The 24443-nt window shown below is 43.6% G+C and overlaps 1 protein-coding gene across 3 annotated transcripts in view; it reads left to right on the top strand.

The window, feature by feature from the left end:
- The window catches only part of LOC116847068 (glutamate receptor ionotropic, kainate 2), a 330836-nt gene that overhangs the window by 4020 nt on the left and 302373 nt on the right, over positions 1–24443 (top strand). For 2 of the 3 annotated variants that reach the window (XM_032821664.1, XM_032821662.1), the window contains exon 2: positions 11031–11161. The gene's annotated coding sequence lies outside the window, so the exon portion shown is untranslated. Of the gene's footprint in view, positions 1–10642; positions 11162–24443 lie in introns of those variants that run through there. The other variant, XM_032821663.1, reaches the window with a different exon arrangement.

Here is a 24443-nt window from a genome sequence, read left to right as displayed (position 1 = left end):
CGCGGCGGCGAGTCGTTGGCACACTCGTAAAATCGTGACCGCTCGACACTGTGCGAACAGTTATCTCTATCGCAAGATGTCATCGTAATCAATGCGAGCTCCGTGCTCGTAAAGAGCATTTAGTCGCGCTCTCTGACGCTGCGGTACGCGCACCCCCTAAAGTCTCCCGACGTAGAAATTCATATATTCGCGAAATGGGGCGGCCACACGGCGGCACGACCAGACGCAATGGCATCGTTACGAGAGTTGTCTCAAGCACGGTTGAAAACACAACACGCAGTACATTTGTACGCTTGTAATGCAATAATAGAATCGCAAGAGCAGACGGTGCATTTCAGCCCGCCAAGGATTACGTAGATATATGAAATAAAATATGCGCGAAGGAGTGTAAAAACAAATGCCGGAAAATGTATGTCAAATCTATGAAAATAAAGAATGTGATATCCACGTCGAGCGAAAACAAGTTGGTAAAAGGAAAGAATTTTCCATTTGTCGAAAGCAAATCTCGTCCTCCGGAAAATAATTTATCGATTATACTTCCGAATCAACGTATTCTTCTTTCTCTTTCTTCATTTATCTTTAAAGCAGGAGACACAGAATAGTTACAACATGATTATCTACTCGAGATCGGTACAAGATGCGTGCCCTGCACGGCGCAGGTGCATTTCGCAATCTCGGAAGATTTCGATAAGATTACCGTGAATAGACAACGGAAGGCTATACCCAATGAAAATGTGGGACGCGAAAGGAACTTGCATTCCAGATCTTATCATTCAGAACACGTACTTGTATTATGCATACAAAACGCGTCAAGTACGCGAGGACACGTAAAGGTAATACGTTCCCAGCTAAAACACATCCACGGCTTTCGCCGTGCCGTAGTACAGCGTCTCCTACGTCTGTATTATTTTTGCGACGCCCTTTTTCTCCCGAGCCTTAAGTCTCGCGTGATCAGCTGTAATACGCCGCGGTCGACGATGAAAATAAACGTGATTCTTATTACGATCTACGATCTTACTAGGATCTTCTGCATCGGCCGCGGTCGTGGCGTTTCGCAGCCACGTTTACCGACGTGTTCGCCGAGAAACGACTTCCTAGTCGTATCTTTTTATAACAAACACTCATATGAGCCATTTGTCTCGAGTGCAGGATAAGCCAATCTTCGGAGATCTTAAAATACCTAGCGCGTATCAATTTTCATGAAGCGCAAAACACTGAATCATGAAACGCGATAAATTCAAACTTTCTTCATTTTCCAACCTCGTTTTCGTTTCGGGCGTAGGAGGTGTTGCGCGCGGAGTCTCTCTCTCTCTCATGCAGAAAACGTCCAAGCATCAGTAGATTCTACGGATAAAATCTACCTATTTATACGGATAAAATGTACCTATTGTATTCAATTTCATGAAATTTTCGCAGAATTAAACGGCCAGCAGGGATGATGCAATTTTCTTCTTCATGTTAATTCACACGGGTTTATTCCGCTGAAATTTTTGCGTTCGGCATTTATAATATTCTTACGCAGATATTTTATATATATATGTGTGTATATATATATATATGTGTGTGTGTATGTGTGTGTATCGTGAAATTCATGGAAAAAAACTCGCCATTAAACTTTAACGAGCTTAGGGGAGGAAAATCCTCTTTGGAAGTAGTTTTCCTCCCGCGTGGCAACCAGTATCCCGTCTCCGATCTTCCATGCTTCTCTTCTCCCCACTGCTCGGCAATTGTGTAGCTCGCTTCGATATTTTCTTTGCGGAATTCACGGATCGCGCAGAATTCTCGTCCGTTCTTAAACGCGCCGTCGTTCTTACTAGAACGCGCTACATTTATACACGTTTACGGAAATGTAACTTTAGCACAGGTGGTGCATAAAGCACACCGCCCCAATTTTCATTTAGTTTCTCTCCCCCTCTCTCCTTAACTAGTCGTATAAGTGCTCGCCTACGGCAACGTTAATGCATTCAATCCCGAGCCGTAAATTAACCTTTTTAGCCATTCATTCATTACCGCCGCCCATTCTCTTTCCGCCTTTTCCACGGATTTCAAGCGGGTCGGCGCTCTTTGCACACCATTCCGCACACGTCCGCGAATATACACCTGTACACTGAGTGCCTGCGAAATCACCGGTCTGTACTTTATATAGCCAACAGTTTCTTCGACGTTTCTCAAAGAACCGGTCATTCTTTGCATCGAATTGGTACTCATATAGAAATTTCCCAAGATTTTCTCAGCATGGATTCTGATTAGAATGCCCAAATTTGCCCTAAAATTGGTTGTTTCGCTCTAAGATACCAATTGGTAATCCCATTCTTGTCCCAAACATAGATTTTCTGTTCTCTAGAATCGAAATAAAAATACTATGGGAATTTACCTTTTTTTTTTTAGTAAAAACAATTTTTTTTTAAAAGACTGAGCATTTTACTGAATAATTAAAATTATTTAGAAAGTCAACATACCTTATTCGATTTTAATGTAAAAGACCAAAAAAGAATCATTAGTTTCAAAATTGTGAGTTTCTTCACTTAGAATAAACCTTACACTTTTAACCAGAATCCGTAATAATTTTGGGAAATCAAGCTGGATTCCAATTAGGTCCCACGAAGTTTTCTATGAAGGTATCTCATTGTTGAAAATCTAATGGAATTTAATTATCGAAGAATTGCCGATCGCGTAACCTTACGAGTTCTAAACTCGTGATGATTTTATATCAGAAACTATGGAACTGAAGCCTTTTGAAATCATTCCGAGAACAAGACACCAACTCGAAACCCTTTGGTTGAAACTTTTTAATTAACCAGCATTTCTCTCGGTTTGTACCTTTGAATATTCGCTACGCTGTAACGTGCAATGCGATGTTTTCCGAACACCTCTGTACTCGCTCGTACTTACCTGGAGACGTGCAAGGTTTCATTTCGCGGTGGGATGTAGCCTGCTATAGCTTTCTCATGCAATATTTCGTACGGAGGCTTCCGACGAAGTGCTACTGGCCGGTTGGTCGGACCGACTGGCGATTTTACGCGACTTGGTACGCGCGTGTATGTGTTGTGCCAACGCATTCGTTGTGTCCCGAAAAGAGCTCTCTCGCCAAGCCCATTCGTATCTACCCAAATATTTGGGCATTTTCATAAACGGGGGAACAGCGGCGGCGAAGAGACGGGGTCGGGGGCGGAGGAGGCGGAAACGCGGTGTGGCGCGAGCGACATATTGTATTTCTCCGTGAAAAGAGGAATGCGGACGCGCGCATAATTCGCCGATAATGCGCGTCAGTTGCGTCGTGCGCGTAGATAACCGACGACTACGCAGAATTTACGTACGTGTGTCAGATGAATACCGAGTGACGGGTGGCGGCGGCGACGGCAGTTGAAGTCCGCCGTGAAAAATTCCCGTCGCGAATGTCGAGTCGCGTACGCGTGTTATCGCGCACGAAATTGGTCGGTGCCGAGTCAGCTTTAATGCGAGAATCAACGCGCCCGAACGGGGGAGCTCTGCTCGCGTTTCTTGTTCTCGGCTTGTTTCAAGAGAGAACTCATTAAATAAATCGCGCCTACCGCGCGCTTCATTTTGCAAGCGCGCATTATGCGCAGCTTGTTTGCGAAATAACTCGCGGGAGCGAGGGAGAGAATGGCTCGGCGATTAATTAATCTTTACGTGCAACCGCCTTTTAACGCTGATCATAGACGCGAGTTGTTTGCGCGGAATAATGCAATTGATGCAATTTTTAGGTGACATCAGTAGCGCAGGTTATTGTGCGATTTTCGCTTTCGCGGCGCTTACGTCGTTTAATGTCGCTCATTGAGCGATTCGCGCGAGCGAAAGGGAGTTTCGAATGGACGCGTTTCACCGTGAAAATACATTCATTTACACACAAGAGGCGCTTATTCGCGAAGCTTGCGCTTTCATTCCTCGCGGGTATGTTCGCCGACTTGTGTCGAGCGCGCCATCACTGTCGGTGTCAACAGCATCGACATGAGATTATTTAGATGGTACATTCTACGAGGGGAAGGTCTAATTAGCGGTTAGGCGAAAGTTACGATAGTTTGAGTATTTCCGCTATAACGGAGCTAGCGTTCCACTTCGGTCGCTGCTTCTTCCAAGTACCATAACTTCTCAAGTCGAAATTTTAGTACCACTGTCTTGAACTTTCTAACATCTATATATCTTGAAAGATCAGTTATGTTTAATCTTTCGAGAGCACACATCCGGTGAAGGGCACCAAGGGCACACAAATTTGCATTAACGATTTTTGCCGACTTGTAACTTTGTTTTCTGTGAGTCGATCAATTTGAATACTTTTTAATATAAGAAAAAAGATAGAAAATTTGATGATGATAGTATAAAAACCGATAAGAAAGTAATACAAAAGTGATTTATTTATTCTACTTATTCCAAAAAAAAATACTTGCTGAGGAAACTGATGGCGCAAATTTACACTATAGTACGCTTGAAGAGTTAATACATAAGGAATCTGAAATTCTACTTGGCGTCTTAAAATAGCAGAAAACGCACCAAATATTACTTGTATGTTTTAAAGAGGACCTTTCAGCGAAATGAGTAAGTTAAATAGAATCAAGACAGATTGATACAGACTTTAGAGTCTCAAAGTAAGCGTTAAATATCGAAGTCGAAATATCGAAAATGAGATGAAAATTTCGACTCAAGCTTTCGCAAATTCGCCCATATATCTCTCGCTTAAATTAACAGTACACCAAACTTTATGCAGCCCCATTAGCATAGTGACATTTGAAATTTCCGGTCAGGCACATCATATATATTCGCACATCATGACCGATTTGAAAAATCGGGAATTCTCAGAATAATCAATAGTCATGATGCACGAATATTTTATACATGACGCGCTCTCGACATGCAAAAATTTCAAATGTCACTATGCTGGGGAATGGGACTGCATTTGGGGTAAGCTCTGTCCAGATATCCTTACGTCAAGAGCGTTAACTTGAGACCAACAATGGATATGTAACGGCGCCATAAATCGATAATAAATAATGAGCTACGAAGCACGGAGGCGAATTTATTCGGCGCGAGTTGTTGCATCCGTTAATTAGAATACAAAGCTACAGCGCGATGTCGAATGCTCGTATGTGCCCGTAGTACGCTGTACGCGACGCGGCCTCGTTTCTGCAACGCTTTGAGGTAATTACGTTGCCAATTAGCCGGAACGGTAAATCGACTAAAGCAACTTGTAAATTACAGTACGCACTGCGGCGGCAGAAGTGCGTGGCCGTTTCGTTCGTTCGTTCGTTCGTTCGTTCGTTCGTACGTACGTACATTCGTTCGTTTGCTCGCGGGGCAGGACGGAGGGGAAAATTTGCCGTTTACATATGAAAACTGGGAAAACGGGAGAGCCGGGCGCGCGCGTTTACGAGCCGTTCACAAATTGACTTTGTACGCGCGAAGATATAATGTCGCCGTTGAATATTTCAGTTGGCGTAAAAGCGTCTTGCATATTTTATGAACGCTCGCCGATGCATCAGATTTGGTTTGCGCGTTTACGCTGCATCTCTGTCCGTCAGGAGAGAATCTATCTCCGATGGAGATTCGTGCACAAACAGCCCTGTGTTGATGTGCCACGCACGACAGGTGTCAATGATGCCGGTCCGCTTTCGGTTTAACTTTATTTTTATATTAAATCGCGTCCACGTTCTCGCGCATCATCACCCAGAGTCGCGTCCGATAGCTTGCAGAGCAAATTCGAGTATTTCTAAGTGGAAAATTGTAGGCAAAGTTGAAAGATAAACACCGAGTTACACGGCATTGAATTAATCGATAAACGAGCATTTTTGTATTTTCTATGTATCGCGCATTGTCTATATATATATTTATTTTTCGTCGAACGTCCGCGCGTGAAAATTTTGCAAATACCGGAAGATTTGCAAATGTTGCCTTTTGAAAATCGAACGGGGATGGAATGTTTCATTTTAATTATTATTATAACGCAAATATTTCAACATTGGCGGCTCGAGCCATTTGTACGGGAAGAATGTTTATTCGGACGCGAAAAATTGGCCAACGGTTTCTGTTAGGACACGTCGATGCGCGCCGATATTCCATTCCACAACAGACTGAATTGCATGCAAAATGAATATTATCACAGGCCGCATTTGCGCGGGGCTTATTAACGAACGAAAATTTAACGAGTAACTACGCTTCCTCGCAGTTTTGCATAATACGTGATTAAAACATACGGGCAAATTTTCGAAGCGACTTAATGGAGAATGAAATATCCCTCCCTCCCTCTCTCTCTGTCTCTTTCTTTCTCTCTTTGTCTCTCTCTCGCTATGTGCACGTTATTAATTTACAGTAAAAATGTATATCAGTTAGTAAATTCGAAAAGTTTGCACATGAAATTGTTCTCGATATCGAAATCCGCGCAAACGATCAATTTGCATTAAAATTTCGCTGAAATGAACAATATTAGGACAGCGTTTTAGGGAATATAATATGAGATGCTGACATATTTCATTGACAATAATATATTCTCTCTCTGTGTAACGCGTGGCAAAATTGAATCAACCAACCATTTTGAACTGTCATATTAATTTATGCCGATCGCTTTTGTCAGAAAATGCTTTAACGCGGCAGCTTGACTAATAAATTCCTCCGCTTTTTAGATGGCAAATCGATGTTACATTCCGTGTCAAAATTTTAGCACTGTTTTTGACCTGAGCTTCTTGCATCTGTTTACTCTGAGGAATCAGTGTTAGGAATAGTTAATATATATTAGGGATAGTTAGTTATATGGAAACTAAAGTCCTGTTTGGCGGAAGTCTATATGGCAGAAAACGCACAAAAATATCATTTGTAGATTCTAAAAAGGACTTTCCGATAAAGTCAGTAGGCTAAACAGAACGCAGACTTCAGAGTATCAATGTAGACGTTAAATAGAATATTGGGGTCGAAAGTAAGATCAAAGTGTCGAGATATCTCGAGGGTGAAAGGTCAACGAATTAGACGAAATGATGACTACGTATTATAGTGTAAATTTGCGCCATCAGTTTCCTTAGCAAGTATTTTTTTTTAGAATAAGTCGAATAAATAAATGTTTCACTCTCGTATTACTTTCTTATTGGTTTTTATACTATCATCGTCAAATTTTCTATCTTCTTTTCTTATATTAAAAAATTGAAATTGATCGACTCACAGAACCGAGTTATAAGTCAGCAAAAATCGTTAGTGCAAATTCGGAGGCATTAAAATGTCTCTTATGTCCAAAACCTCTTTCACTTTAGTCACATAGTCCGAAGTGTGAGACGTTGATGGGCGCCTTGCGCGTTGCTCATCCTCGATGTCCTCTCTTCCTTCTCTGAACACTTTGTGCCACCTAAACACTTGTGCTTTCGATAAAGTGTCCTTCCCGTATGCTTTTTCTATCATAGCAAGCGTCTCAGTTGCAGATTTTTCGAGTTTAACGCAAAACTTTATCACGTATTGCTGATCGATACTGCGCTGCATTTTGACCCGTGACGCCACGCTCAAACAGCTGTCCACTTCGCAAGCGATCTGTACTCTGTAAAGGCTCCGAGGCAACCGAGCTGGGTCGGACCGTTTACCTGACATTCCTCACTAACCGTCATGCCCGGGGACTCTGTTCCCGGGCCTTCTGATTGGCCCAAGAAAATCAGTTTCATTACTTTCCGGACAGACCATGTATATAGATGTTAGAAAGTTCAAGAAAGTGGTACTAAAATTTCGACTTGAGAAGTTATGGTACGGCGAGCAACAACGGTATATACGACGAATTATATGTCTTAGTGACTTATTCGTATCTCTTCTCTTCCTCTCTCTTTCTCTCCTCTCAGCTTCCCTCGCGTTGACGATATTAGCCGCACTTATATATAGTGCGGATATATACACTGCTACATTTGAGGCTGCTTAATCCTCTTCCCCTGGGACTCGTGTCCAGATGCCGTTAGCCGGCCCATCTACCGGCTGATAGGTATCTAAACGTTCGATAATCACATCTTAATTTAAATCGTCGTTATACCGGAATCATGCCGGGTCAGGTGGAAATCCGAGTTCCGCTTGAGTCAATATCGAAAATGGGATAACATGACATTTAATAAATCAAAGTAAGCATACGTATGCGTTTACACGAGCGCTTGTTTCATATATTATAAAGAATAATCGTACAGAAGAACAATCAGTCGCAATTTATGAACCGCGGGTACACTAATTTGTAATAAGTTTCACGTAGATTGCAAGATCAAAACGAGTTGTTCGAAGAATTACAAGTTGCGAGGGATGAGTTTACAGGCAAACACACAAGTGAGGGGATGTAGAGAAAACAGCTGTATGTTCGCGATAACATAAGGCTGAATTGTAATTTTCACAAGTCGCTTTAATTAATTTTTTTGGTCTGTCATTTGATTGTAAGAGTATATCGAGCCTTATCATGGCCTAGTTCGGTGTTTTGGGGCGAATAAGATTTGCAAAGTTGTCGGAACGTTCTGATCGAAGTAATTTGAGTTTTTGCGAACCATGAGTTTCGCGAAGATACGTCAAATGTACCGTACAGTTACGATTAAACGTCGAGATCGCGCGCGCGCGCACAAGTCCGGGAACGCGGTCGCGTCCGGACGTCGCGCTATTTCGCGAGTCCGATCGTTTCCTCGGCTACGTCGATTTGACGTCGATATCAGCACGGAGTTGTCGTGTAATCCGCTTGCCGGTTAACTTCTGGTTAGAATTGTCGGCAAGCGTCAGCGTACGTATTTCATTGGCTACGAGCGACGCGCGAGTAACGCGCTTTGATCGTTGGCTGCGACGACGATGACGATGACGACGACGACGACGACGATGGCGCCTTTACGAACAATGACCAACGCGGCTCGCCGTTTAGCTCGATGCAATCTCGTGAGTAACCGACGGAGAGCTCCCGCGGCGACGCTGAGCGTCGCCGTTTAAACGCTTGACACGTTCTCCGATTGTCAATTCGCACCGGCGAATGTCTCCTTTGTGCAGCCGGCTCGACGAGCAACGCGGAAGCTTAACCCTTTCCACGCCGGCGTGGCCATTCGTTAAGGCTCGTCTACAATACGCGCAGTTGGAGTATAAAAGAAGTAAAAATAATTTATTTCGTTTTCTTACGTCTATATTCTAGCTTCTTTACGCAGGAAGTATTTCTCTTGGGGAGAATTCACATCTTGGCAGAAGGGCAGAAACCAATCAGAACTCGCGTTGGTAGAAAAGCGGAAACTGTCGGCCACCAGCGCGAGTTTTTACTGGCTTTGTTTTCCACTTTTCCGCCAAGCTGTGAATTCTCCCTTACTTAAGAGAGATATTTCCGGTGCAAGGGAGCTATAGTACAGGCATAGGTGGAAGAAACTGTTTTTTATTTCTTGCATCAATTTACGCCAAGCTTACTCCGCACATTGTAGACGAATCTTTAAGCCCGCGGTGATGGTGCGGGTGCGAAAACGACGGAGTCGTTTTCGGCGTCAAGAGTTTGTTCCAATTAACGACACGATGGCCTGATCAGGCTAAATTCGTACATGGTGTCGTTACGAACTTTTACGCGCGTAGCCGCGCGGATTCGAACGTTTGCTGATAGTCTTTCTGCGCCCACTTCGAATTGTATGCCTTCCTTTTTGTGGGAAAACATTTGATACGGGAAATTTTTTAGAACTCTGTATAATCATAATAAGAATGTGCGTGCACACAAGGGCATATTTACAAAGAATTTAGAGAATTTTCTAATAAAAATTGCTGTGGATTTTTGACCGAAGATAGATCATCGTATTCTGTAGCAATTGACTATTTTTTTCATTTATTTTATATATATTACTTATATTTTAGGAACTGAAATATGTTGTATGAAGAAATTCGTTATATTTCTAGCGAAATTTACTATTTATTTACTGATTAACTTACTTATTGACGGCTTACTATTCCTATACTACTAGAAACATAAGATGCTGCGTTACTTATTCGAAGTTCTTTGAAAAAGAACAGATCTACAACAAAATTGATTGGAAAAAATTTATATGAAAAAAAATACAATGTTCAAATGAAATATTCTCTTCGTATGTAAATAGTCTATAATTATTTTAACGCAGAATCGATAAGAGCACATTAATGATCACATCTCGACAGAAGCTTAACAAGAATCTAACGCGCAAACTTTTAATCCCCGTTCTTTCGCGGTGTTCAGATTTCTCTGAATGGCGATATAATCTGAGAATTAAACAGCTTACGAACTTTCGTGATTGCGGTATGTATAATCTTTATTAAATCGCGGTGAGGAAATAGAATCATGAGTAATCAAACATGCACATGGGATCACTTCGAGCACGCGAACTTCAACGGAAAAGCAGTTCCGTTTGCTTATAACTACCGAAAATTATCTCTAAAGTATTACGTCGTTATCAATCCTACGATATCCCGCAGAGAATAGTTTCGGGTCATAAAATTTTGCGACGTGATTAAATGAATGGGCTCACGAAAGTTTCCCTTGAATTTCTAGACTCTCATTAATGTGAGAATCGTTTCGCATTGGTGTCTGATGTTTTTTACTAGGCGCAAACTTTGAGTCGAACGACAGAAAAGTATATACCGGATCGAAATTCTACTTTTGACCTCGATATTCCATTTAACGCCTACCTGAATACTCTGTCTATATCAACCTCTTCTGATTTTAACTATTCTGATTTTATTTCTGATTTTAACTATTAGCTTTGCCGAAAGCCATTTTGTGCGCTTTCTGCTATTTAAAGGTGCTTTAGTTTTCATTTGTATTAAACATGATCTTAGAACTTTAGTTTCCATTTGTATTAAACATGATCTTTCAAAATATACATTAATCCTTCAAAATATACATATGTGAGAAAGTTTTGGTCGAAATTAGAGCTACAACTTGACATGGGTAGACGTGAAGCGCGAAGAGACAGCGAATTCGACGCACACTTACTGTGAAAATCTTTGCGCGTCTGGGGCGTGTAAAGGTCACGTAATCGAATCCGCGTCTCGAAGAACCGTACGTTTCGCATAGTGATGGGAAACTTTGGTTTCAGGAGGAGAGAGAAAGCTGTTGTTGACGACATCCCGAGGCGAATTGCGGCCACAAACGCGAAATGGTCTCGGCTATGCATCAGCCGTGTATATTCGGCCGGTAACTGCCTTCCCTGATAGAGCGTCATAGACGGTAAGTCGATGACTCGCTTTCACGAGCTACAAACTCGCTCATACACACATCCGACCGTCCCCGCGTGTTGTCGCGCCGTATCGAAATCAAATATTTTCGCGAGCGCAGCCCTGTAATGTCGAGATTAAAGATCAACAGCGCGATAGACGTTAACGAACAACTCCGGCGTGTTCATTGAAGTTACAACACACGTCAACGAACCAACCCGGTCGGCCGGCCGGCTAGTGGTCGGCAAACGTGAAGCAATATTTCCCAGGAGCCGGTTTTCTCTCCCTCATCTCCACTCCGAGTTATTTTTGCGGAGGCGCGCGCGCGCGCGCGCGAATCTTCCTGCGTCTGTTAAGTGACGGAGAAAACTTAAAAATCCTCCTTCCAGCAAGCGCGCACTCACTTTTACAAGGGAAGCGCCTTAAAGATCCTTAACTGCGTTCCGCAAAATCTAACGATATTATGAAGTTCCGAGGAAAACGCTCAGACGAACGCGGCCGCTCCGGCTAACGGCGAGGTAACGAGCCCGCCGTGATTTTTATCGACAGGCCGCGTAACGAGGACCGGAAACAACGAGGCGGAACTTTTAGATATCTCGAATGGCAGTTACCGTTTATATCATATCGCGTGATAGCAACGGCGGCGACTCGATGGCTCGATAGCACGAGGTTGTAAACAAAGCCGTAAGACCCGTTAAAAGTGCGCAAGGGAGGGTCGTTAAATCACTCCATTGACAAGCCGAGGATCTCTCTGTCTTTCTCTCTCTCTCTCTCTCTCTCTCTCTCTCTCTCTCTCTCGGCGATTCACGGCGAAACGGCGAATTGCAAGATTGGCTCGCGATCGTTACCCAAATCCGACGTCGCCGTCGATCTCGATTCCGCGTCCGCCCGCGAAACTACCTCTCCTCGTCATAATTTCGCGATGCGGTTAAATTAATGGGACTCGCGAAAGTTTCGAGGTTTCGCAAACACCTTTATGCGCAACGGTTACAGCAGCACGCATACACCGCCTTCCTCCTCCCCCTCCATTCGACAATGGATATACGAGCGTGGGGAACGTATTGCACTCTGTGATTGCGGTTTAGCTCTTTACTAGCAGTAAGCGCGGAGTTTGCCAATTTCCACTGAGACGATCACTTTCGTGTACGTAAGTGGAGCAATATCGAATACAATCGAATCTACAGGAATGGTTATTAATTCATTCCACGACGGATATTGATTTCACTTAATATACACGCAGAAAATATTGACACATAATTTCGTAATCTTGAATCATACAGAAATTATGACTGGAACTACTGTTTATTTATTTATTATAATCCTTGCCTTGGGGTGACCTCCATTTACTACTCCTACATAGCAATTTATATCACAATGTCAGAATATGATCCTGCTTTGCAAAAGATCTTATGAGAAGAAATATAATGTTAATGTAATTTTCATTACAATATTTTCTCCGTGCAGTACTTGCACGCAAAGTACAATGACTGGCGTCTTTTAAGTGTCTCAGAGCAACGTTTCTCATGAGTCTCTCATCTCTACTTCTTTTATTATCTCCGTCGACGGTATAATTTCTTTAAGATACGTTTCTCGATTCATTTATGCGCACCTTTGCAAAACTCTTAATTCACTGGTTTTAATTTATTACCGTGGCTCTTTCGCGAGGAACGCCTTGCAGAGAAAGTACATTAAAAGAAGTTTGGAATTTCTGATCGTATTTGTGTAAGTTTTACGTAAGATTCCTCTTGTACTTTTCCCGTTATAATACAATTTCAAGCTCGTTTCTTCCGTTCTATCAAATTTCGCGTTAATTATCCGGGAGTTTCGCCGGTCTCGATCGCGGGCTTTATATCCCGAAGGGTAACACTTGGGATCGAGAAAAAGTCGAGATGAGAGAGAGTATGGATCGATAAGCGCTCGATGTGATGCAACACCGTGGAACGGTGAAGGTGGCCTCGATTGTTCACTCGTCGAAAGTGTGCGCAGCTTTGATTAAGGTCATCTCTTCTCCCCGTGTATTCTGCGAATCTAACGCGGCACGATCACTCGTGACGATCCACGGGTAAAAATCGGTATAAAATTTATTTTATATCGATTGTTCCGGGGCTGATGGGTTCCCACACGTGAATCACCGCGTTACGGAGGGGCTGAACGCAATGGCGAGTCAGCTGAGAATATAAAAACGGAAGTATCGACGGGACGAGCTACAAATTGTGCCGTCGCGTTCATTGGATTTTGATTGTGTCACGCGCGAGCGAGCCGCGTGAATGTCGCCCTCGAAGAAGTGAACTTTAATTTTAACGGGCCTCACGTTGCGACTATTCGCAGAATGCGTCGCGTTACAAACGCCGTGCAATTTTCCTCGCGCCATCTAAAAAGACCTGCGATATTCGATTTGACGTTGTGTCTGCTACGAACGTGTGGGTTGGGAAGAACCGAATCAAAAATAGAACGTGCGTCAAGTTGATGCCGCACGTATACGGAGCGATTATCTCTAAACTGTTTCGGGATGTGTTCGTCGGATTAAAACACAGTAGAAGCTCGCTGCAAACGCGCGTTGCCGAGCGATCCTCTTCTCGATCGATGTAACTTGGAGTCGTTTCTTCCAGTATTGAAACTCGTGAGAAAACTTGCAATAAATTTGATTCAGAAAAAGGGATTCGGCGCTCTTTAAGCAGAGGACAACGATCGGCAAAGCAATCTCTAAATAAAGCGCGCGTGAAACGAGTTTCCAATCATTTGTGTTTTCGCTAAATTAGATGTACAATCGCTAATTAAACAAGTATGATTAAATGATACTGATATTTCACGTATCTCGAAAACAATTTATCTGTGACAAATAAACGCATATGCCAATTAGTTGAAACATTACGTTTCAGCTGCTTTACGCACCAAGTGAAAATGAGCTTTCCCTCTGGCACACCGGATACGCGCAATATCGATTTTATTATTCCCACCAGCCTGCATTTTGCACAGTGTGCAGCTCGCATGGGCGTTAATGCGCCACCGATCGCACTTATATCCTGTTATTAACGTCTAACTAATCGAGGGATGACTATTTTACCCGCGACACGACCCGGGCCAACCGTCAACCTCGACAATGACGAGATTTCCGCACTGAAAATTACCCAATCGTGTTGTTCTGTTACAGAAGACTAACACGTTGTTACACATCGCGTAGTCGAGATTCGAGATGAACGACGCGTTTGTTTCTCGCGTGCGCGAACTATATTTGACACATTTTTTAAATTTGTTTTTCGCGAGCGCGAGCGTAACGCGACGAATTATTGTCACTCTCTCCAGTCACGAGTCCTTTGACCAATTTGGAATGTTATATTTTCAACGAGTTTCCGTGTCGATGTGTGTTCCACTTATTTATGCCGATTTACATATCCGGCCGGCCGTGTGCGCGCGTTTACGCCTGACGCGATAAATATTTCAGGGCGCGCGGAGATCGCGCGGCTGCTAACAACTAGCGTTTTATACGGGCGTGCTCATAAATAAAACGAATAACAATTAATGCTTCATATGATTCGCGCGTATAGAAAAAAACGTTAGAGGAACAGATGGGCAGGCGCGGAGGAGAGGGAATAGGGGTGGGAAGAAAAATCACGCGAAAACAACAAAACGGGCGCGCCTATAAAGTATCGCGCCGATTAATTTATCGTAGGGCCGTGTGCGTGCGGCGTGTGCAAGCGATTTGTTAAATTAATTAGCGTGTCAGACGCGGGAGATGATATTCGATGATATTTCATAATAATGCATTACGATAATCGGCGTTATTGATTGCCGCTCGTAATTATCGTGTGTAATTCTGGGGCGAGGCGAGGTGAGCACTCGCGCTGCACTCACCGGCGATATCGAATCTTCGCGCGGTCATTAATTAATGCGCGAGGTTACATAAATATTGTAGTCGTCATTTTGCATAATTTCGTGCCTTATCGACCGGCCAAACGCGCGGTCACTGGGCCGACACGGCGAAACTTGCTTATGAAACCGGATAAGAGTTATAGCTCTGCCCGAGAGAGAAGTTGGTCCGTAATAATTATAGAAAGTTGAATTGGAAACGTGTAACGACCGGGATGTCGCACGAGAAGTAAGCAAGCGCGGATGAATATTGGCGTTCGTCGACGCCGTAACGAGATAAACCCCCGGCTGCATCAAAGGTGTGAGATGAAAAGCAGATATTGATGAAGACGAGACGGAAAGGTTGCTTTTGAGCTGAGATGATTTCGGCAACTACTTGTCGGCTCGCCGACTTCACCCCGAGCCTCTAATACGTAACACAACTTTGACACTCAAATTGCGTTTCCCCTCGACGAGACGTGAGGAAAGGGCTTCCTTTCGCTGCGTACACTCTTTCGGCAAATAGTTGAATCACATCTCTCTTAAAGTGAATCAGCTTCTTAAAAAAACATAAAAACGCTTTTGAACAAGCCAGTAAGAGGTGCATTTCAATGAAACACTTTTAGAAACACTCCCGCTTTACTGCTTCATCTTGTATTTCACTGATCTTGATCAATGCAAGAAAGATCTCACTGCAGAATCTATACACTACAAATTTGCTATACGTTGCATCAAATCTAACTTTCTGCGTTTCTGACGATGCAATTACCGGTTTCCATGCAATTTGCGTGCAATGACACTGTCATGTGTTTGGAAATTGCATCGCTAATAGTCGCTACTATCAACTGATTTTTTCAGCGAGATTTTACTGATTTTACTGATTGCTATACTTACTATTAATATAACCGAACCACTAGTTACAAATATAGCATTCCCGTGACTACACTGATTGTGCTTTAGAGAGACTAAAATTACGGAAAGCCTTGAAATATACATTCGTGTTTGCGCGCTGAAACGGGTATTTCGGAGGATCATTAATCGACTATGATTTCCGCACGAGGATATCGCGAATTGCAGGCAAAGCGGCGACCTATCTATACGCCTAGCCGGAAGTAGAGACCTCCCCCGTCACCTCCTCTAGCTGGCAATCCGTAGATCCCCTTCTCGCGTTTAGCTTCTCGGCGCGGAAGCGGCGCGGCTCCGTCACGTCAATCGATACCGTGAAACGTTACGCTCTGGGGAAATAAAGGGACCGATTGCGCCGAGCAAAGAGTACAACGGACACATGGTGCGTTAGCCAGTCATTGTTTCAGCCGCCGCGCGTAATTTTCGAAATAGAAACGAAACTGGTGTAACGAGCGGTTACTCGTTATTTAAAGGCCACGGCCAATACGGGCCGGTGTTTGCTTAAGATCCGGGCTGGCCGATCGGCACCATTTAAAACTTTAAATTGCCCGGTAACGAGCGCCTTTTGTAGCGGATAAACGTTAGTGCGGAATACGTTTTCCGCGCTTTGCGCGCCCGGGCGTACCAACAGCGCTAGCTTTTGTCGAGAGCCAATTTGGCTGAGGGTAGCCGAGAGCAGCCATTGAGGTTCGTAAAAATGTTACGCGAACGAGTGCAACATAACAAACCGATCGGTTTGCAGTTTAATGCGACGTCGATGGCGAAATGATGGCGATGGCAAACTTGATGCTTTTCGGCTCGCGATCTACCGGGAAGTCGTTGAAATTTTTAACGGCTTCGATGCGGAAATAATGAAGCTCGGGCGGTCGTGGAGGATATAATTTCCTGCCTTTAATGGGTGTTGTTTATGAATTTTAACGAGCGTTAACAAACAATGTCGCTCTAACGTTTCTGTTTTTCACGTACGGAAAATTAATACGTGCGGCCGTGTTACTTTTTCACATTTCGCTCGCGCTTAAATCCGAATTGTTAACTCGCAAAACACACCCGTGCGCGTCGACCCGCCGCGTAACGAAAACTTTTCCTCGTACATTCCGCGATTCGCGCTCCTAACTGCCACGGCGAAATCAGTTTAATCTCCTGGCGCTGACTTTTTGTAAAATATCGGCCTGCAGAGCCGAGGGATCTCTGTGTTTTATTGTCTTCGTGAATATTTTTACAGCCATACACACGTCGTTGCTCTTTTATCTCTTACAAAGTTGAGCCGACAGAAAGCGGCGCCGAGCTGTTAACGCGCGCTGCAATTTGCTCATTTGCTTACGCCAGTTGAAACCGCGATCTACAATGATTACTCTGATGAAACCGTAGCAGTTACGACTAGACTAGAAATTTATCCCATGGTTCTGATTAAATTGATCTAGTCAGTTATCTAATCAAGGTGATATTATCGGATTCTAATTATTAATGGACTCGTAATTATTAATGCTCTTTATCATTAGTTAAAGCCTGGATTGACATGCTGCGTTACGTAACTCATCAGGACTTGACAAAATTACCTTTTACAAGCCGAATAATTAATTAGGATTAATTTGGATCAGGATCGTGGGATAAATTCTTAATCAGGGAACTGATGATGCACGCGTGTGTACGGATTGTTTGATAGAAACGCTATAAGATTATCTCCTCTCCTCTCCCCCTACCCTCTCTCTCTTTGTCTATGTGTCAGCAGATTATTAAATAACGCATCTAATTGCGGTGTAAGCATGCGCCCGTTATAAGCTCGACGCGCTGCGGCTACGCGTTCCTCACGTACCCTCGTTGTTTCATCTCGCTGGCGACGCACGCGTTAATTCCGAGGAAACGCGTTTGGGGCCACAAAATAACCATGTCCACGGGGACCACCGACGTAATAGTCTTGCGTGAAATTAATGTCTCGACGGCGACGACGACAACGACGCACGCACTGCTAAAGCGCGTGTCGTCGTCCTTCCACGATTATGCAATTTCGCGACCGTCAAGCGGACTTTCCAAACGGTCGGAGTCGCGTTCAACGTAAAAGGCACATGCTCCTCCGTGCTTCGCCGAGGGCGGGAGAACTCGTCGTTGGGGAATCACCCTCGCCGGCGACTCACGAGTGCGTCGCCACATATCGTCACGCTTTCGCGAGACAACAGCCGCACGCATTGACTCCTCAATGTAAATTATAAGTTATAGTGTTATAATTTATATGGATCGTATTCCGATTGCGCATCCCGCGTGCAGTTTGCTCGACTCTGATTCTGGGACTTATTCACTTGGCACGAAGATCGCGTGTGCGCGACGTTACTTCGACCTGGAGAATCTTCCACGACTGGATTCGGTGCGTTTAAGCACGCAACCGGAATACGAATTCGACTGTACACGGATGGAGGAGCGACGTTAACTCTGTGCTTCCCTTTGAAGTGAATAAGTAGGAAAACGGCTATGCGTAAAAAAGAAACGAAAATCTTAGCAGAATAAACTGGGAACAGATCGGAGAAGATTCCCTTTGATATCTCACGGAGCACTCGCGTTGGCGAGGAGAGGGAGAGACGATGGATATCTACCTCATAATAGTTAAAAGTTAAGGCAGCTCTGTTTTGTAACAATCCGTGAAAAGGTTAATGGATCTCTTTCTTCCTGCCCCCTTCCGCTCCTCTCCGTCTCCTGCCACCCTCTCTCTGCCTCTGTATCTATCTCTCTTTCACTGTGACTCTCTTTGTCTCGCTTCTTGTCTTCTTCTCTCGCATTAATCTTACATTGCCTCAAAAGAATTTAAAGGAGACAGTTGAAATCGACTATGAATTTAATAAAGGGAATACGCTCAACGCCAGCACGCGATGAGAATCGGACGGCCGCATTTAACGTCAAATGCAGCACGAAGATCCATTGTGTCCGCTGTATAGTTGCACGATAAAAAGCATCCTCACATCCGTGGTGTCGTGTTTCTCTTTTACTATCTCGTCTCTCGTGTCTGCACTGCGCCACGGATCTAATAAATTAGCGAGCGCGCTTTTGGGCGGGAGGAGGAAGGGGAGAGGTCCGTGTTCGCGTGGAAAACAGCCAAAATCTCTCGATTCTCTTTTATACGCCACTTCGATACACACGTTGCGCGGGATATGCCGCGCGCGCGCATTCTCGAAAATACACCGTGATTGGGCCGCGAACGCGATCGCGGATGCCGTTGATATCGCATCCAAACGACGGCGGTAGGGCGAAGTCATGTTTTCATGAGGCGTCGCGAATGCGCTCGCTCGACTCGCGCGCGCATACCATACATTTTTATAGTACGTTCCTACCTGCAAACACTCTTTTTGCAGATTTATGCAGATCCGGGATACATGCGATGTACGAGCTGCGTATAATCCTCGCACTGAATCTGCTAGACGACATAATGTAAAATTCGCGCATTACGTAATTGTGAATGCACTGATCTCACGCGTGTGTCGTTTGTTTTCGCATATCTTGCAATTTCAGACGGCTTTAACGACAACAAGGGACTTCTCGCGCTGAAAAACGCGACGGTCGTCTGCGAGTGAGGTCGCGGAATAAAAATCGCGAGCAAGCTTTCGCGAAGAATAGCCGGTTCGTTACAGATACACAATTACTGGGACATTTATTTCGATGTGTATCGCACAATGGATAATTGTTTTGGATAGCCTCCGCCGGATCCTCCCGTCTCTACATTTTATGTTGTGTTTGGCTCTCCGTGGATTATAATTTCGATCATGGTACGTTGCGCTAGTATTTTGCGGAGCAATATGAAACTTCACGGTAATCGCGTTTGAATGTGTCTCGATTTGCGCGATTCGCCGAAATGATCGTGATGAATTATGCAGTGTAGCGGCCACAGGGAGTGTTTTACACAAAACGAAGGAGACGAGCTTCGTTGGGAATTTTGCGCTTGATTCTTATGGGAAATGTACGTTCATGTAGATAGAAGGGCAGGGGGTTGCGCAGTACGGGATTGGAGTATGGCACAGTAATCCAAGAGTACACCGAGGAAACTTCCGATGAACACGTGCAGAATTTTGTCGTGGCCATGCGCTAAGCTTGGTTGCGTCCGGATAATTGAAGTTCCCGCTTCAATGAGCGTTCGGAAGTCTCAGGGAAGCGGAAACACTCAGCGAATGGGAAACTTTTCCGAGGAGAAGCCGAAAGTTAGGGGAAAACGTCCGCTGGGATGTACACGGGCAACACTTACGTCTGCATAAAATTTCGAGCGATTGTCCGTCCGTAATTCTGTTCGCGCTCGTACAATCGGCGGATTAATTCTCGCTGCATACAAATGGTTCCTCCTTCCTCCAAGTGAATCAGTAAAAATGCTTCTGACTGAATCAGTGAAAGGACTATTTCACCGACAATCAGTGAGCATTCACTGATTTCCAGTGGAAACAGTCCCACTTTACTGCTCTGTCTTGCATCTCACTGATTTGGACCGGTGGAAGTAAGATTTAGCTGCAAAATCTGTACGTGGAGATAAATATTAGAAGTAAAAATTACTTTGAAATTATATTTCTTTTTATGAAGCTAAACTGTGACGAAATTGCAGAATAAGTTACTATAAAAATAGAAATTTAATGATCTGTCGATTATATGATATAAAAGATACCCAAGTAACGACAATTTTTAGCGAAAGATCAAACATGCAAAACATTTTCAAACAAATTCATAATAATTTCGATTGTAATTCTACATAACACGAGGATATAAAACTTATATTGTAATTTTTATTGCAATATTTTCTTTGTGTAAAGTACACAATTATACGTTATGCAATGTAAAATCCAACTTTCTGCATTTATGACGATGGGATTAATGGCTTTCATGCGTTTTGCATGCGACGATATATTTGTAAAGTGCAATCTCACTGATTTGGACCGGTGGAAACAAGATTTCGCTGCAAAATCTATACGTGGGGATAAATATTAGAAGTAAAAATTACTTTGAAATTATATTTCTTTTTTTGAAGCTAAATTGTGACGAAATTGCAGAATAAGTTACTATAAAAATAGAAATTTAATGATCTGTCGATTATATGATATAAAAGATACTCAAGTAACGACAATTTTTAGCGAAAGATCAAACATGCAAAACATTTTCAAACAAGTTCATAATAATTTCGATTGTAATTCTACATAACACGAGGATACAAAACTTATATTGTAATTTTTATTGCAATATTTTCTTTGTGTAGAGTACACAATTATACGTTATGCAATGCAAAAGACACCCAAGTAATGACGATAATTTTTAGCAAAAAATTAAACATGCAAAACATTTTAAAACAAATTCATAATAATTTTGATTGTAATTCTGCATGACACGAGAATGCAAAACTTATGTTGCAATTTTTATTGCAATGTTTTCTTCGTGTAGACGCAATTATACGTTATACATTGCAAAATCCAACTTTCTACATTTATGACAATGGGATTAATGGCTTCCATGCGTTTTGCATGCGACGACATATTTGTAAAGTGCAATGGGAATAATTTTTAATATTGACGGATTCTTTCAGCAAAATTTTGCCGATTGCAGTGCTTACAACTAAACCGTGAATTGTAAGTACATTTCAGTGAAGAATGTACTGATTGTATTCTGGCGAATCGGTGTCTATGTCGCGAATTTCGAAATCATCCGCCCGACGAAATGTTAGTGGCCAAAACGCGAAATATTTTAACATAGTATTCGGGATATGTTACGGGAAACTATTTCGTCCGGACGGATAACGAATGATTCAGCGCTGCCTCAGAATATAGCATTGATGTTAGCCTCCGTTTCCATCGATCAGTAGAGTAGACATTCGCGATATTTTTAAACCGAGGAAACGTAAGACACGAGCCAATCTGCCAATACGAGAAAAGTAAATTTCGCGGCTCGTTATCTCTCAACCGTGGGAGATAGCGGCGATGTGGCAAGTCGTATCGCATCTCCGTGCTGGCTGAAACAATTAGAAGGCAACAGCAAATCCAAGCATATTATTTTCAGACGCACCAGCGTGTAATTTGGCTGTGGCTCTTCCCGCACATTTTGTGCGGTTTTAAGTCGCATCACTTAACACGTTTAAGAGATGTGCGAATTACAATATACGTTTGAACGTGCTAAATGACGTGACAGAAAGAGATTGAACATACAGAAAGAGATTCAGCCGAAATAACACACTTAGATTTGCGGTGGACAGGGATATGCGCGGCGGGCAGTTTTGCAATGATAAACGTAAATACGATGAACATAAATATAATAGAGACAAGAAGCGATACAAATGACAGACGCGAACAAGCGTTCACGTACGTACGTCCACGCAGAGGCGGATTGAATTTTCACGAGATTACCCGACGCGACGAATTTACGTCACTTCGCCAGCCCGTGAAGTAGAACGACAGCCGTTTTTCGTACACGCGCATTTATACGGATGTAACACGGTACAATTAGCCATATTGTTTCCGGTTACTGGCCACTCGGGACTTCGGTTTCTCCCTCGAACCGAGTGCGATCCAGCCAATTGTTTGTGTGCGCCGCGATGGCAGCGGGGTAACCGATGTAGTGTCGATAGTCACTTTGGTATTCGCGCACTCCTGTAAACTGCAATTGTACAACAATAACGACATGTCGATACCCGGCCTCGACGGTGCCTCGCTCTTTTTTATTCTCGCACGTACGGTCCACCGCCATGGCCTTCCGAAAGTATTCACGAGTATCAGATGGAACCAGATCGTCGAACCTGAAAAGGGAGTCCCACCCGCAGCGCATTGCTTGCAAATATCGCGTCAGATACTCGCGCGCGCGCGCGGAAATTGAATATCGTACCCCGATTGATCGGGCGACACCGCGCTGAAAATTTCACCAAGTTTCTGCCAAGCGGTCGTCGACGCGCGTTATCTATCGGGAAAAGTCGCGAGAGCTTTCAATCCTGAACTACGAAGCACGGCGTCGTTCGTTCGTTCGCTCGCTCGTTCGTTCGCTCGCTCGTTCGTTCGCTCGCTCGCTCGTTCGTTCGTTCGTTCGTTCGTTCGTTCGTTCGTTCGTTCGTTCTTTCGTTCGTTCGATCTGTCGGTCGGTCGGTCGGGCGGCCGACTGTGTGTTACATCGTTACATCGTCGATATTTCAATTCGATTAGATCGGATCCAGGAAAATTCACTCGACAGCAAATAAATTTATTGGAATTCCGCGTGAACCGTGCCGTTAATGCGTTAACGCAAGTAAGAATATATGTAGGTCCAATAACGTTGGCAGAGATTCCTGGCCGATTCGCAATATCAATCGGAAGGATAATATTTAGAAAAAATATTTAAAGTTTGTGCACATACATTCGCGTGATTCGTAATTCCTGCAAACCCTGCAAAAAAAGTCAACTCGTTTTCTAATTCGTCAATCTAAATTAATTAGATTAATTTCTATCAACTTTTACGTTCGTCTTGTGTTAGTTTTTCTTTGATTTTCCTATTAACACACAAGCTTCAGCTTTACTCTTATTATTTAAAACGAATTTTGGGTAATCGATTAACCACGTTAAATATGTATTGAATCGAATTTCCTTCTCCTTCTCTCTATCATGCACGCCTACTTGCTATATTACTTTATGAAAATTAAATTAGTGTATAATTTAAAAATTATACACTATCGCGTTTTAAAGAATATACACAGCCGAGCTTGAGCGGTGTAGGGACTCGTTGACATTTTGGTCTAACCGATTTCCACGCGTCGCCGTGTAAAAAGAAACCGCGAAACTGCTCGCACTCGCAATTCCCGCTATTCAGCGCCGCGCTAAACTGGCGCTTAATTGCAGCTGAACTCAAGACAATTAGCGAAGGGCAGTAATGTACGACCGCGACGAGCAAGTTGGTTGCGGTAGTATGTGAAGACGGGAACGAGGGAGGAAGTAGAGGGATGCGGCGAGTTATTCCACAGCATTACGTGGGATCTCCGGTTAGTCTTTGAAAAAAGAGAGAGTTGGGCTAATAGCGAGGAGAAAAGCATCGTTGCGGTCGCGACGTTAGCTGTCTCTTGGCACGCGACGTGCCGTCATTTCGATCGCGAATCCAACTCGAAATATATCTTCGTGTATCTTTGCGAAAATAGCTGCCTCGTCACTCCTCGCAGATACGCGAAAATGCACATTCTTATCCATCTCGTGGTTTCATATTTTTTCTATTGCTTAATCGTATATCTAACAATGCGGTTTGACGTGGCATCAATGAGTCGCCAGAGCGATTTGGTGCCTGCGCCCCTCGCATTTCTCTGCAGTATGATGCAGACGAAATTTAAACTCTCACATAACATTCACATGAACTAATTATCTCTAGGAATTACTTTCTTGTTACGTGAGTTTATTACTCGAGAAGGGGCTAGAATTTCTCTCGAGGTAAGAATTTTTTCCACATGGATGCGACGTGTAGAGTTTCTGCAACGTGGAAAAGATACAACGCGTCGGGGAATCGCCTCCGGGACGAGAGCTTTTATATTTTTGTCAGCTGCAACGCTGAACAGCTTCAAGTTCGCGAACGGCGCGCGCAAAGTTTCT

The sequence above is a fragment of the Odontomachus brunneus genome, unplaced genomic scaffold (assembly GCF_010583005.1).
Source record: "Odontomachus brunneus isolate Ranch 3 - 2012 unplaced genomic scaffold, Obru_v1 Obru_scaffold_073, whole genome shotgun sequence".
Classification (NCBI taxonomy): Eukaryota; Metazoa; Arthropoda; class Insecta; order Hymenoptera; family Formicidae; genus Odontomachus; species Odontomachus brunneus.
This window is presented reverse-complemented; position numbering and strand designations above follow the sequence as displayed.